This window comes from Saccopteryx leptura, chromosome X (assembly GCF_036850995.1).
Source record: "Saccopteryx leptura isolate mSacLep1 chromosome X, mSacLep1_pri_phased_curated, whole genome shotgun sequence".
Classification (NCBI taxonomy): Eukaryota; Metazoa; Chordata; class Mammalia; order Chiroptera; family Emballonuridae; genus Saccopteryx; species Saccopteryx leptura.
Genome location: NC_089516.1, coordinates 131,167,521 through 131,182,472, shown reverse-complemented (window position 1 = coordinate 131,182,472; position 14,952 = coordinate 131,167,521). Strand labels below are relative to the sequence as shown.

The window sequence follows — 14,952 nt, the reverse complement described above, 5'->3', positions numbered from 1 at the left end:
ATAACAGCAACAGAAACCAAATTACCTTTTTTAGAGAGAGAGAGAGAGAGAGAGAGAGAGAGAGGCAGAGAGACAGACAGGAAGGGAGAGAGAGAGAAAGAGTGGAGAGAGGGAGATAGAAAACATCAACTCGTAGTTTTGTCACCTTAGTTGCTCATGGGTTGCTTCTCATATGTGCCTTGACCGAGGGGATCAAGTTGGTTAGTGACCCCTTGCTCAAGTCAGTAACCTTAGGCTCAAGACAGAGACCTTAGGCTTCAAACCAGCAACCTTTGGACTAAAGCAGGGGTCCCCAAACTTTTTACACAGGGGGCCAGTTCACTGTCCCTCAGACCATTGGAGGGCCGGACTATAAAAAAAACCACAAAACTATGAACAAATCCCTATGCAGCCCTGGCTGGTTGGCTCAGAGGTAGAGCGTCGGCCTAGCGTGCGGAGGACCCGGGTTCGATTCCCGGCCAGGGCACACAGGAGAAGCGCCCATTTGCTTCTCCACCCCTCCACTGCGCCTTCCTCTCTGTCTCTCTCTTCCCCTCCCGTAGCCAAGGCTCCATTGGAGCAAAGATGGCCCGGGCGCTGGAGATGGCTCTGTGGCCTCTGCCTCAGGCGCTAGAGTGGCTCTGGTTGCAACATGGCGATGCCCAGGATGGGCAGAGCATCGCCCCCTGGTGGGCAGAGCGTAGCCCCTGGTGGGCGTGCCGGGTGGATCCCGGTCGGGCGCATGTGGGAGTCTGTCTGACTGTCTCTCCCAGTTTCCAGCTTCAGAAAAATGCAAAAAAAAAAAAAAATCCCTATGCACACTGCACATATCTTATTTTAAAGTAAAAAAACAAAACGGGAACAAATACAATATTTAAAATAAAGAACAAGTAAATTTAAATCAACAAACTGTCCAGTATTTCAATGTGGGGCACTGCAGCCACAGATTGGATGTGCGTCATATGATGCACTTCCGGAGCCGTGATGCATGCGTCCTGCGTCACCGGGAGTAGTACTATACGTGAGCGACGCCACATACAGTACTCTCACTGACCACCAATGAAAGAGGTTCCCCTTCCGGAAGTGCAGCAGGGGCCAGATAAATAGCCTCAGGGGGCCACATGCAGCCCGCGGGCCGTAGTTTGGGGACCCCTGGACTAAAGCCAGCAACCTGGGGATCATGTTGATGATTCTGCACTCAAGCCGGCCACCCCACACCCAAGCTGGCAAATCTGCACCCAAGCTAGTGACCTCGGAGTTTCAAACCTGTGACCTCAGCACCCCAGGTAAGCGTTCTATCCACGGCACCACCATCAGTCAGGCAAAAAACAAATTTCAGTAACATTTATCCCTAGACAGTCATGAAGCTCTTCACAGTTATATTATCTTCAAAAATAATATTATATTATCCTCAATCCCTGTACAACCATTTCTCACATATGAGCAATGTATAGACACTTTATATTTGAAAAATAAGTCCTTCAGACAGTCAGTGTTGATCTTTTATTATAGTATTACTCCGATATATGCTAACATAAAACGAGACATAAATTCCTCACGTTTATAGTAGTTAAACAAATATAAAACCAGATTGATTATGCATATTAAATGCAAACAAAACTACAAAATAAATAAAACTCAATCAGTAACAATTTAATATGATGGATGATGTTGTTTTGCTGAAAATATAAAATTTTCCCCAATATTGGTATATGATTTATTAAAACACATCCTCTGATTAAATTATGGTATTAGTTGCCTTAATTTGGAGTACGTATATTATTTATGTATTAGGTCCACCTCTGTTCTTTTCTTTTGGATTCAAAACAATCAAAACATTGCTCTTTGTACTAATATGACTTTAAATAGAAATGCAGATTCTGATGTTGAAATTACATATCAGTATGTGGTCATAAAGTGGTCATCCACTTAAGAAAGCTCTGAGAGACAATTTGAGAACTGCAGTTTTGTAAACACTAGTGATTAAGAACATAAGCTTTGGAGTCCTACAGATGAGTTTGTATCCTGTACCTGGCTTTGTCCCTTTCTAGTTACCACTTTCTAGTTGGACAAGTTATTTAACATTTCTGTTCCTAAGGTTTCCTCTTGTATAAAATGGGGATGATAATAATAGTCCTTTAATTTTGCCAGCAGAAACAGGCATCATGACCCACTTTCTAGACATGCAGATGCTTAAGTCCAAAACTGTAGGGAAACTTCAGAGCTCTTCTGTAACCTGAGAACTAAAGGGAGTTGGGCAAGATGGAAAAAATATTTCCCTGGCTTCTCACCTTAGCCTTCCAATACCTGTGCATGCTGTCTCAGGTTCACGTTTTAGAGTAGAAATTGAAAATATGATTGAGCCTAAAAAGGGAAACAACTGGCAATGTAAATAAATAGAAAATTAAGAATCAGTTGTACTCATGCCACAAGACAGCTGTTTTTATCTGAAGTCCTCCAAAAAGGGCTTACTCTTTTGCTTCCTGAGCTGGCATGAATCCTTTGATTCCTGAGGCCCCTAAAGTTGAAAATAGCCTAACCACCTGCCAATGCTTGATATATTTTTAGGATTGGCAGGGTTGGAAACAAGACTCTGTATGCCTGGAACTTGAGCCAGGCTACTGGGTGCGTCTCTCACCTTCATTAAGTTGGAAGCTTCTGAGCTGCTGGATCAAATCTAGCAGCCAGTAATGGAGGAGGAAAAAGTGCTTGGAGAGGAAGAAATTAGAATAATGAAAAGAAATGGGGTTTATTTGTTTCAGGGGAGAGAATAAAAGGAGAACAGTTTGAGTAGAAGATCTTAGCTAGTGGGTATTTGGATAAAGGATATAGGAAAGTTACATAAAAGGTAGGACCCATAAAAAGCAGAAATTACACCACTAGATCCTTTTGATTTAAAAAGAAAATGTAGTTAAATTGATGTTATCTCTTACCAATTCTCAAAAGAAAAGCCTGATACACTAGAAATTGTTCAAATAACATGTATTTGTCAAATTATAACACAAATCGAAAGGTTTTGTTTTTCTTTCCCCTTATCTCCATCCTACTCAAGAGAAAAATTCATTATGCTTGTCTCACTGTGCTTCTCACTCTTTCTGGAGTGATTTATCAAAAATCAATCTTCCCAACTAACACAAGATTTGCCCTAAGCAAAAACACACTTACAGAGAAAAAAGAAATGAATACATGACAGAGCAGAACAGGAGAACATAACTTAATCCAGAAGACAGAAAATATTTCCCGGAAAAAATAATAAAATTAAAGTTGCTTTGACACAAATGCTCATAGCAGCTTTATTTGTAATAGCTGCAAAGTATAAACAGCCCAAGTCTCCATCAAGTGGTGAATAAATAAAGCAAACTTTGGTTCATCTATACAATGGAATGCTACTTAAGAAAAGAAATGAACTATCAACCCATACAACACCATAGATTAATCTCAAGATCATTATTCTGAATTAAAGAAGCCAGACAAAAATAAAAAGGATGTATAGCCAGTCCTCGGTTTACAACACAGTTTCATTCCTATGACAGTGACTTAAGTCGAAACACACCCCAGACTAAGTCACTTACCTATCCTAATACAGTTTAGGAGCCATAATAAGGGCCAAAAAAGTTACCAAACAAAGCAACACAAATGGAACACTTGCCCTTTTCAGTCTAAAATGGTGTAGGTAAGCGTACTGGGGGATGCCAACTCCCTCACTCATACCCGCATGCAATCAAATTAGTTCATCCACATAGTCCATATGTACAATGCTAACAGTGTAAGCCGAAACACTCATGTCTCAATATCTTAAATTTCTTTGAGAGTGAGTGTCGTTAATTCAAAACATCATATGTCGAGACTGTCAAAAACCAAAGACCCCCTGTACTATATGATTCCATTTATGAAAAATGCTAAAAATTCAAACTATATATGTTAAATATGTACAGCTTTTTTACATGTCAATTATACCTCAATGAAGGGGTTTAAAAAATGTAAACTAATCTTTAGTGAAAAAAATTTCATCAAGGGTTAATTGCAGAGTAGGATAAGGAGAGGAGACAAGGATTAAACAGGCTCATGAGAAAATTCGGGGGGGGGTGATTTATATGTTTATTATCTTGATTTTGGTGATGATTTCATGGATGTATACTTATGTTGAAACTTACCACAGTGTACACTTTAAATAATTGCAGATTATTGTAGATCTATTAAATTTTAATCTGTTTGAAAGTTATCTTTTGTTTCTTGATTGATTTTAGAGAAAGAGGAAGGGAGAGAGACAGACAGATAGACCTTGATTTGTTGTTCCACCTATTTATGCCTTCATTGGTTGATCCATGTATGTGCCCTGACCAGAGAATTAAACCCATAACTTGTCTTATTGGAATGATGCTCTAACCAAATAAGCTACTGACCAGGGTAAAAAGTATTTTTTACTTGAATTTGAGACCTGAAGAATGAGCAGTGGGAAATTGTGATGCTGATGTGGGGGGAGGGTTAATGGGTTGGAAACCAAGAACACTACAGGTAGAGAGGACAATGTACAAATTTTCTGATAGGGGCAAGGTATGACATGTTTGAATAATACAGTAAAGTCTTACTTGAATGAGTTGAGAGTTCATAAGAAAAAGTAGCAGATGATATAAGAAAGGAAAGAAGCCAGAGCATGCAGGGCTTCACATTCACCTATTCTGTTAGTTAGTATTTGCTGAATGCTTAGTATGTGTCAGGAGTTGTTCTAGATTGTATTCATTGCTAGGGCTACCATAACAAAATACCACAGACTGGGGGGGCTTAAACAGCATACATTTAATTTCTCACATTTGCTAGAAGTTGGAAGTCAAGATGTCAGCAGGGTTGGTTCCTTCTGAGGCTTCCCTCCTTGGTTTGTAGATGACTGTCTTGTGTCTTCACATGGTCTTCCCTCTGTGTGTGTCTCTGTCCTAGTTTCCTCATCTTATAAGGGTGCCAGTCATATTGAATTAGGGTCCACCTACATGACCTTATTTTATAATTTAATTGCCCCTTCAAAGGCCCTCTCTCCAAATATAATCATCTTTTGTGGTACTGGAGGTTAGGACTTCAACATACAAATTTTTGGGAGGCCACAGTTCAGCCCATATCTGTGCATAAAACAAAGATGCATTGCCTCATGGAGGGGATCTCATTTTAAAGGAGGGGAGACAGAATAAATGACAGTTTTCATAAAGTTTATAGACTGTTAGAAGGAGAAAAGTGTTGTGAGGGAAAAACGTAGGAAAAGATGAGGAGATTGGAAATATGAGCTGTTTGACAGAAGGTGGAAGTGGAATAGAAGAAGAAGAGTTATTGTTTTATTCTTTATCCTGCAGGCAATGAATAGCTATTGATGGGTTTTAAACAGAGGTGTGACATGATATTTGCCTTAGAAAAATATCACTCTGCCTACGGAAAAATGAATAAAAAGGTAAGAGATACAGGTAGAAGGATATGGCAGTAGTCCAGATGCAAGATCATACTGGTCTGAATTATGGTAGTAGTAGGATAATGGGTGATGTGCATAGATTTAAGATATGTTAAGGAAATCAAATCAATAATATTTGGTGATAGATGGAATAGAAAGGGTGAGGACAATGGATAAAACAAGTGTGACTCTTAAAATTCTCTTTTCTGTAGCAAGATGGAGGATGGTGGCCCTGGCTAGGTGGCTCAGTTGGTTAAAGTGTTCTGATATGCCAAGATTGTGGGTTTCATCCCTGGTCATGGCACATACAAGAACTCAACCAATGAATGCAAAAATAAGTGGGGCAACAACTCAATTTTTTTTCTCTTGCTGTTCTTTTTTATCTCTAAAATATTTTTTTTTAAAGATGGAGGATGGTATCATTCACTGGAATAAGAAACACGAGTAGTAGACCTGGTTTGGGAGAAAGCTTGAGTTTGATTTTGGATATGGTGACTAAAATTCTTGTATGATACCCAAGTGAAGATATCCAATGGTCAATTAGATATGTGATCCTGGATGTAAGAGGAAATGCAGAGACTAAAGATAAAATGGTAGATGTAATGGGAATAGATGAGATCAACAATACCTGACAGGACTATTTTGTTTCTCTGGACTATTTGTTTTCTCACTTTCTGCAATGACAATTTTATACTTTTTCCATCTTCTTCAAAATTTCTACTACATCTACCCAGCCAACACACAAACATACACCACCCCACTGCCGCTACCACCACCACCACTATCATAAACTAAGATCTAAATCCCAACATCTTCTCCTAAATCTTGCCCACTATTTACTCTCTCTGTACCTATAGTCACTGCCTCTGTTTTCTCTATCCCATCATTATTTATACATGCTCAAGACTTTCAAATCTTTAGAACAGTTTCCTTGACTTCAATTCTCCTTCCAGTTATCATTTTTCCACTTAATTGCAAAACTTCTCCAGAGAGTTGTCAATTCTTACTGCTTCCATTTTTTTTACTTTCCACTCATCTATTGGTTTACTTTTATCTTTATTCCACACCCACCATTTACTGAAATCTTTTGAGAATGTTGATAAGACCTTCATGTTTCTACATCTAATGTACACTTTTTGATTTTCATCCTGATTCTTCTTGATATGTCAGAAACACTTGTAACAGGTGACAGCTGTTGAGAACAAATATTGCTCTTTTTAGGTACAAGCTCACTTCTTTCATTTATGAAAAAAAAATATGCTAGCAGAGTGATGTCAGAGAAATAGCGGTGTGAGAGATACTCCTGATCACTCCCCTTGAAATTTCAACAAATTCTACAACTATACACAAAGAAAAAACCTCAGATAAACTTGAAATATACACACACCAGATAGACAAAGTTATCTATTGTTACTATTATTAACAATACCACTATCAAATGCCATCAAGAAAAAAGAAATCAAATATGGATATACAAGACAGAGACGTAGCTCAGATAGATAATGAAAAATCTCCCCCCCAAAAATCTCAATTACATGGAAACCACAGAGCTAAACGACTTCAAAACTGAAGTTCTAAAAGTACTCAATAAGATACAAGAAAACATTGAAAGGCAATTTAGTGATCTCCAAAAACAACTTAATGAACTAAAAAGAGTACTTCACTAAGGAAATTGAAACTATAAAAAGGAACCAAACACAGATGAATACACCAATACATTAACTGAAAAATGAGGTAACAAGCTTAGCTAATAGAACAGGGAAGGCAGAAGAGAGAATTAGTGACATTGAGGACAGGCAACTAGAGATACTACAGAGAGAAGAAGAGAGAGACTCACAAATTTAAAAAAAAAAGCCCTGGCCGGTTGGCTCAGTGGTAGAGCGTCGGCCTGGCATGCAGGAGTCCCGGGTTCGATTCCCGGCCAAGGCACACAGGAGAAGCGCCCATCTGCTTCTCCACCCCTCCCCCTCTCCTTTCTCTCTGTCTCTCTCTTCCCCTCTCGCAGCCAAGGCTCCATTGGAGCAAAGATGGCCTGGGCGCTGAGGATGGCTCTGTGGCCTCTGCTTCAGGTGCTAGAGTGGCTCTGGTTGCAACAGAGCGACGCCCTGGATGGGCAGAGCATCACCCCCTGGTAAGCGTGCCGGGTGGATCCCGGTCAGGCGCATGCGGGAGTCTGTCTGACTGCCTCCCCATTTCTGGCTTTGGAAAAATACAAAAAAAAATGAGAAAGCCCAGCAAGAATTGTCTGACTTCATCAGAAAGAGCAATATAAGAATAATGGGTATATTAGAAGAAGAAGAGAGGGAAAAGGGAATGGAAAACATATTAAAACAGATGATGGATGACAACTTCCCAAGCCTGTGGAAAAAGTTAGAGCCTTGAATCCAAGAAGCAAACAGAACATCGAGTTGCCCCAACCCAAACAGACCTACTCCAAGGCACATCGTAATGAAATTATCACAAGTCAATAACAGAAAAAATCCTCAAGGCAGCTAGGGAAAATAAAAATATAACATATAAAGGAAGGCCCATTAGATTATCATAGGATTTCTCAGCAGAAACTCTACAAGCCAGAAGAGAGTGGACGCCAACATTTAAAGTATTGAAGGAAAAGAACTACCAGCCAAGAATACTATATCTGTCAAAACTATCCTTCAAATATGAGGGGGAAATAAAAACATTTACAGAAATAGAGAAACTGAGGAAATTTATCATCAGAAAACCCCCACTACGGGAAATACTAAAGTAAGTTATTTGACCAGATACAAAGAACAAAACAAAATTACAAGTAAAATCTTCAACAAGACCACAATAAAAACAAGAATAATCTGTGACAACAATAACATTAAAGGGGAGAGGATAAAGATCAGCAGTGGCAAAGGAGGATGGAGTGCAGAAGCACTTATGAGATAATGAACTCTAATCAATATGATAATTTTTCTTTTAATAAGCTAATGGTAACCACCCCTGAAAATGCCACTACTGAAACACATAGCTTAAAAAAAAGAAGAAGAAACAGAAGATAGAAGTATGGAATTCCACCAAACAAAAACAAATGACAGAAAAACAAAAAAGAAGAAATAAAAAAGACACAGAGCTATCAGAAAGTAGTATATAAAATGGCAATAAGAAATCTTCAAGTGTCAATAATTACACTAAATGTAAATGGATTGAACTCACCAATAAAGAGGCACAGAGTAGCAGATTGGATCAAGAAGAAAAACCCAACTGTATGCTGCCTTCAAGAGACACATGTAAGCTATAAGGATAAAAATAGGTTCAAAGTGAAAGGTTGGAAAATTATTCTCCAAGCGAATAACATCCAAAGAAAGGCAGGTGTCATCATACTCATATCTAACAATGCTGACTACAAGACAGCAAAGGTAATCAAAGACAAAGATGGTCACTATATAATGATAAAGGGGACATTGAATCAAGAAGACATAACACTTCTTAATATATATGCACCAAACCAGGGAGCACCAAAATATATAAGACATCTACTAATTGATCTAAAAATACAAACTGACAAAAATACAATCATACTTGGAGATCTCAATGCACCATTGTTGTCTTTAGATGGTTCATCCAAACAGAAAATCAATAAAGAAATATTGGCCTTAAGTGAAACACTAGAACAACTAGAGATAATAGACATCTACAGGACATTTCATCCCAGAATGTCAGAGTATACATTTTTCTTTAGTGTATATAAAACATTCTCAAGAATGGACCACATGCTGGACCACAAAACTAACATCAACAAATTCAGAAAAATTGAAATTATACCAAGCATATTCTATGACCATAAGGCTTTGAAACTAGAATTCAACTGCAAAAAAAAGAAGTAAACAAACCCACAAAAATGTGTAAGTTAAACAACATACTTCTAAAAATGACTGGGTCAAAGAAGAAATAAAAGCAGAGATTAAAAAATATATACAGACAAACGAAAATGACAACATGACATATCAGAATCTCTGTGATGCAGCAAAAGCAGTAATAAGAGGGAAGTTCATACCATTACAGGCTTATATGAACAAACCGAAGAGAGCCCAAATAAAGAACTGAACATCACATCTTAAAGAACTAGGAAAAGAAGAACAAAAGCAACCCAAAACCAGCAGAAGAAAGGAAATAATAAAAATTAGAGTAGAAACAAATGAAATAGAAAACAAAAAAACTATAGAAAAAATCAATACAATGAAGAGTGGGTTCTTTGAAAAACTCAACAAAATTGACAAACCCCTGACAAGATTCACTAAGAAAAAAAGAGAAAAGACTCATATAAACAAAATCTGAAATTAAAGAGGAGGAATTACCACAGATATTATAGATATACAAAGGACTATTGTAGAATACTATGAAAAACTATATACCACCAAATTCAACACTCTAGAAGAAATGGATAAGTTCCAAGAACAATACAATCTTCCTAGACTGAATCATGAAGAATTACAAAGCCTAAATAAACCCATAAGCAGGGAAGAAATAGAAACAACTGTCAAAAACATCCCCAAAAATAAAAGTCCAGAGACAGATGGATATACTAGTGATTTCTACTAAACATTCAAAGAAGGTTTGGTTCCTATTCTTCTCAAAGTCTTTCAAAAAATTGAAGAAGAAGCAATACTTCCAACACATTTTATGAGGCCAACATAACCCTCATACCAAAACCTGGCAAGGACAGCACAAAAAAAGAAAACTACAGACCAATATCTCTAATGAATACAGATACAAAAATCCTAAACAAAATACTAGCAAATCGAATACAACACATTAAAAAATAATACATCATGATCAAGTGGGATTCTCCCAGAAACACAAGGATGGTTCAACATACGTAAAACAATTAACGTAATACACGATATCAACAAAACAAAGAAATAAAACCATATGATCCTATGAATAGATGCAGAACAGGCATTTGATAAAGCACAACATCCTTTTTATGTTTAAAACACTCAACATAATGAGTATAGAAGGAAAATATCTCAACATAATAAAGAACATTTATGACAAACCATCAGATAACATCATATTAAATGCTAAAAAACTGAAAACTTTTCCCCTAAAATCAGAAACAAGATAAGGCTGCTCACTCTCTCCACTTCTATTCAGCATAGGGCTGGAAGCTCTAGCTAGAGCAATCAGACAACAGAAAGAAATAAAAGGCATTCACATTGGGAAAGAAGAACTAAAAGTTTTATTTTTTGCAGATGGCATAATCCTGTATAGAGAAAACCCCAAAGACTCCACAGAAAGGTTATTAGAAACAATAAACTAATATGGTAAAGTTGCAGGATAGAAAATTAATATACAGGTGTCTATTGCTTTCTTATATGCTAACAACGAAACTTCGGAAAATGAACTCAAAATAATAATCCCTTTTAGAGTAGCAACAACAACAAAAAACCTAGGAATAAACATAGCAAAGACTGTAAAGGACCTCTATGATGAAAACTACAAAGCATTATTAAAGGAAATTAAAAAAAGACACAATAAAATGGAAAAAAATTTCTTGTTCTTGGATAGGAAGAATAAATATAGTTAAAATGGCCATATTACCCAAAGCAATATACAAATTTAATGCAATTCTTATCAAAATTACAGTCATTTTTTAAAGAAATGGAACAAAAAAATCATCAGGTTTATACGGAAATGTAAAAAGTTCTGAATAACTAAAGTAATCCTAAGCGGGGGGGGGGGGAGCTGGAAGCATTACAATACCTGACTTAAATTATACTACAGAGCCATGATAATCAAAACAGCATGGTATTGGGAGAAAAATAGACACACAGGCCAGTGAAACAGAATCCAAGAGTCCAGAAATAAAACCACATATATATGGTCAAATCACCTTTGATAAAGGAGCCAAAAACACACAATGGAGAAAAGAAAGCCTCTTTAATAAATGGTGCTGGGAAAATTGGAAAGCCACATGCAAAAGAATGAAACTTGACTACATTTTGTCTCTTTGCACAAAAATTAATTCAAAATGGGTCAAAGACCTAAATATAAGATCTGAAACAATAAAGTACATAGAAGAAAACATAAGTACTAAACTCATGGACCTTAGTCATGAAGAACATTTTATGAATTTGGCCCCAAAGATAAAGGAAGTAAAGTCAAAGATAAATGAATGAGACTACATCAAATTAAGAAGCTTCTGCACAGCAAAAGAAACTGACAACAAAACAAACAGACAGCCAACTAAATGGAAGATGATATTTTCAAACAACAGCACAGATAAGGGCCTAATATCCAAAATATAGTAAGAACTTACAAAACTCAACAACAAACAAGCAAACAATCCAAAAAAAAAAATGAGAAGAGGACATGAATAGACACTTCTCCCAGAAAGAAATACAAATGGCCAACAGATATATGAAAAGATGTTTATCTTCACTAACTATTAGAGAAATACAAATCAAAACTACAATGAGGTTCAAAGCCCTGGGCTTGCCTGGTCAAGGCACACATGGGAGTTGATGTTTCCTGCTCCTCCCCCCTTCTCTCTCTCTCTCTCTCTCTCTCTCTCTCTCTCTCTTTCTCGTTCTCGCTCTTGCTCTCTCTCTCCTTTCTCTCTAAAAAATGAATAAATAAAATCTAAAAAAAACCTACAATGAGATACCACCTCATACCTATTAGACTGGCTATTATCAACAAGACAGGTAATAACAAGCGTTGGAGAGGCTGTGGAGAAAAAGGAACCCTCATTCACTGCTAGTGGGAATGTAAAGTAGTACAACCATTATCGAATAAAGTATGGTGGTTTCTCAAAAAATTAAGAATAGAACTACCATATGACCCAGCAATCCCTCTACTGGGTATATACCCCAAAAACTCAAAAACATTGGTACATAAGGACACATGCACTCCTATGTTCATCACAGCATTGTTCATGGTAGCCAAGACATGGGAACAACTGAAACAACCAAAATGCCCTTTAATAAAGGATTGGATAAAGAAGATGTGGTACATATATACTATGGAATACTACTCAGCCATAAGAAATGATGACATAGCATCATTTACAACAACATGAATGGACCTTGATAACATTATACTTAGTGAAATAAGTAAATCAGAAAGAGCTAAGAGCTATATGATTCCATACATAGGTGGGACACAAAATTGATACTCATGGACATAGATCAGAGTGCAGTGGTTACCAGATGGAGGGGAAGGGAGGCGCATAAACAGAAACACATATAAGGTGATGGAGGATGATTTGACTTTGGGCGATGGGTATACAGTATAATCAACTGTCCAAATGATGTGGAGATGTTTTCTCTAAATCTATGTACTCTAGTTGACCAATGTCACCCTGTTAAATTTGCCTAAATAAAAATAAATATTTAAAAAATTAAAGGAAGCATGAGGCTAAGAAAGCTGCAAAGCAGGAAGCAAGAATTGACAGAGTACAGATTTGGCACCTACTCCTGTCCCACAGAGCTCAGCACAAAATACTATCTCTCAGTCAACTTCTGGAGAACCTGAGCTAGACAGAAAAAAAAATAAAAAAAAATCAAGAACCTAAGGAAGAAATGGAGAGCAAACAATTGAAATAATAAAATACAAATGAAAAACAGCTTAAAAAAATAAGTTCAAGAAAATTCAAAAGGAGAAAAGCCTTCTCCAGGAGCTGGAAGATTTGGAATTCGGTTTTTTAAAGATTCACAGAAAACAAGTTGGTTACCAGAAATCAGTGCAAACACATCTTCTGTTAAGTTCTTTGGTGTATACACAGTATTCATCTCCCCACACTAAATGTCCATCTATAATTAAAACCATTTATCCAAGAATCTGCATATTTGTGAAATTATTTAATAATGCTTATTAAATTGATTTTTGCATCCTGAATTTCATATCATATCAACATAGGATTATAAAAAAGAGACACGTGAACTTTCTAGCTAAGCTTGACAGATTGAAAGACAAATATCATTTCTTTTAGTAGGGGACAGAATTTACCATATATATGGAGACATTTTTAAATTAAAAAAATGTTTATATCAAGAAATATGGGCTAATAGATTTTGCTTGCAATTATGGGTGTTTCTGCCACTACATTGGACAGCAGGTCTTTCAAGTTTAATTGATACTATGTGGCCTCCAGTGATGCCTCTAAAAGCACCTGGCCATTGCCAGACCTGTGAAGAGCTTCTGTTACATCCTCCCTGCTCATCCGTATATGGGCCAAGTTGATATAATTGAAGAAGACCCTATTTCTAAGCTTTAACAGCCTCCAATTCCCCCTTTCTTAAGAGAAATTCTCCAGCTAAAGAGTTTGCTTCTTGTGGAGCAGAGGGAGATTTGGCTGATGGTGACTGATGTTACCCTGAAAAAGCAGGATGAAAATAACTCTGCTTCCCCAAAACCTTGCCAGTCTGTGTGACCTCATGTGTTCTGGACCAGGAAGTTCTGGAAGTGCTCAGCAAGGCTTCCCCTCACAGCTTCTTATTCAGAGATGCTCTCTGAGTCCAGAGTTGGATTGTTTGTGTTGAGCAAACTTTCCTCTTGCTTCCAAAGCCCATTTTGGATGTGGCCTCCATTACTCACTCCTGTGAACTCACTGGCCCTGTGAAGCTCGATGAACTAGTTTCCATCACTCAGGTCAACTCCATATGCAGCGTTCAAGCTGGTACAGAGCAGTATCACTTCATTCCTAAGGTTCATTGCTGCCTGTGAGGATGGAAGTTATGAATTGAAGAGTGTCATCGAAAAGAAGGTGGGGTCGTTAAATTGCTTTATCCAGCCCATAACCACTCATACAACTAGCAGTGTTGGATTGGAGGAAATTGAACTTCTGAGTGCAGAAAAAGCTTCTAAAAATCATCATCGTTGTCATAGGAATCTATGAATTTTGTAATGTGTCTGCAGGGGTGCTGGTGGTGGTTTTTGGTAGTTATTTGTTAACTATGAGCAAAGTGAATATATTTTGTAATATTAAGATTGAACTTGGTGGGACATAAAAATGAGACTCAGAGACATGGACAAGAGTGTGGGGGTTACGGGGTGGGGGGGAGGAGAGGGAGGAGGTTGGGAGAGGGGAGGGGCACAAAGAAAACCAGTTAGAAGGTGACGGAAGACAATTGGACTTTGGGTGATGGGAATGCAGCATAAGCAAATGTCAAAATAACCTAGAGCTGTTTTCTCTGAACATATGTACCCTGATTTATCAATGTCACGCCATTAAAATTAATTTAAAAAGAAAAGAAAAAAAAGATTGAACTAAAGATTTTTCTGGGGCACATGTTACTAAAATGGTTTTGTAAACTATAAATCAAAATACTTTTTTTCACCTGACCAGGTGGTGGCACAGTGGATAAAGCATCGGACTGGAATGTGGAGGACCCAGGTTCGAGACCCTGAGGTCGCCAGCTTGAGTGTGGGCTCATCTGGTTTGAGCAAAGCTCACCAGCTTGGACCCAAGGTCGCTGGCTTGAGCAAGGGGTTACTCAGTTTGATATAGCCCCATGGTCAAGGCACATATCAGAAAGCAATCAATGAACAACTAAGGTGTCACAACAAAAAAC

The 14,952-nt window shown here is 37.6% G+C and overlaps 1 pseudogene; it reads left to right on the top strand.

The window, feature by feature from the left end:
* Positions 1–1,159: 1,159 nt before the first annotated feature.
* On the top strand, positions 1,160–14,104 carry LOC136386486 (DNA repair-scaffolding protein-like; annotated as a pseudogene).
* The last annotated feature ends 848 nt before the right edge of the window (positions 14,105–14,952 follow it).